Here is a 1,603-nt window from a genome sequence, read left to right as displayed (position 1 = left end):
GATAAGGACCATTCTGCTGAGAGCAAGGAAATGGGTGATGAGGAGCAACTACACGGAAGGGCTTAGCAGCCCATCTGGTTGGAGCTGTGGTTGCCTGTGGTGGATAGTTGCCCAGGCTGCTTGGCTCCACAGCAGGGACGCAGCTTTTGCTTGTCCAGGCCCAGCAAACCCAGGGCATGATGAAGAGAGCAGTTGTGTTTGCAGCCAGAGATGGGTCTGTCCCGAGTCCTCTCTGGCTTTCCCATTTCCAGCTGGATAGATGTTTCCAAACACCATTTAACAGCTGGTGTCCACGGAGACTGGCAGGGGAGTTAATGCTCTTATTCTGCCTTTCTCCCTTGCACATGGGGAGGTAACATGGGGCATCTTGCTTGGACCTTCGGCCGTCCTTGCAGTGGGGCTGGGGCCAGCCCTGCTCTTTCTTGCTCGTTGGAGGTGAAGGCTGTTCTTAGATCCCTGTGGGAACAGGGGTCTGCAGCGCTGTCCCCAGCGCAGAGGCCCCAGCTTGAGCCCTCAGCACTGTGCAGAGCCTGGCAAGGGGAAAGGGACAGAAAAACAGACCTTGGCTCTTCTTCCTCCGCAGCCGGAGCAGCTGAGGGGCTGCCAAGGGCTGTGCGGCAGGGAGAAGAAAGACGGCGTTCATGGGAGCTGCATGGCTCTGAGCTGCTGGGCTGGGAGCCAGGCACGTCAGCACCTGATGGGCCAGCTCAAGGAAGGGCTTCTTGCTCCTCGCCTTCCCCAGCTGAACCCAGGACTTCTCAAGATGAGCCCTACTCGGGGGTCTCAGTGTAGTGAGGTCTCTCCTGCCCCACAGCCCCATTTCTGGGCTGGACTTGTGCCTGCGTGAAGTATCACTTTGGCACCAGCGTGCTGGGGGGAGTCTTTCCCCAGCAGCCCAGCTCCTGCACTGCTGCCCTGGACCACGCTGCCTGAGGCAGCTGCTTGGGGTCCCTCCTGCCTGCCTGTGTCCCCCAGCCTCTGCCAATTTGTGGGGGCAGCCCCGGGAGACCTGGATTAGTCCCTTGCCTAGCTGTGCAGATCGCAAACAAGCGGCCTCCGGTCGTGTGCTGGCCGTGCTGAGGCTGCTCAGATGGTTCCCAGTGAGAGGTGCAGGGCTGCCGCGGGGCAATCCTTGGGGGCTGGACTGTCCTCGCCTCTCACAGCAGCTCCCCACTCCTTCTCCGGGCAGGCTGGAGCACCTCAGTCCCTCCTCCGGGAGCTGCTGGACAGAAGAGCCCTTGTACAGCCTTTTTGGGGAGGTGCCTGGGACCTGCCGGGGGATACCTGCCCCTTCCCAGCGAACAGATGCCTGGCTACGGCTGGGCCCTGCCCGGTGCCTCAGAGGTGTTTCGGTCTCACCGCTCTCCCAGCATGATGTGTCCCGCAGCCCTACAAGGAGGTGAGATTGCTCAGGGCTCTGCTCCCTGGGGATGGCTCCATGAGGGCTCTGGGAGCTGCTAAGGGTCCTGGCATGGGGAGCAGCGAGACAGGTCTGTGCCTGGAGCATGTTCCTCGGGGAGGTGCTGCCCAGGCAGCGTGGCCTTGGCCTTGGGTCACCTCTCCGTGGCCCAGGAGAGGTTTGGCTGTGCTGGGGGTGTTGCCC

Source organism: Accipiter gentilis, chromosome 8, assembly GCF_929443795.1.
Source record: "Accipiter gentilis chromosome 8, bAccGen1.1, whole genome shotgun sequence".
Classification (NCBI taxonomy): Eukaryota; Metazoa; Chordata; class Aves; order Accipitriformes; family Accipitridae; genus Astur; species Astur gentilis.
This window is presented reverse-complemented; position numbering follows the sequence as displayed.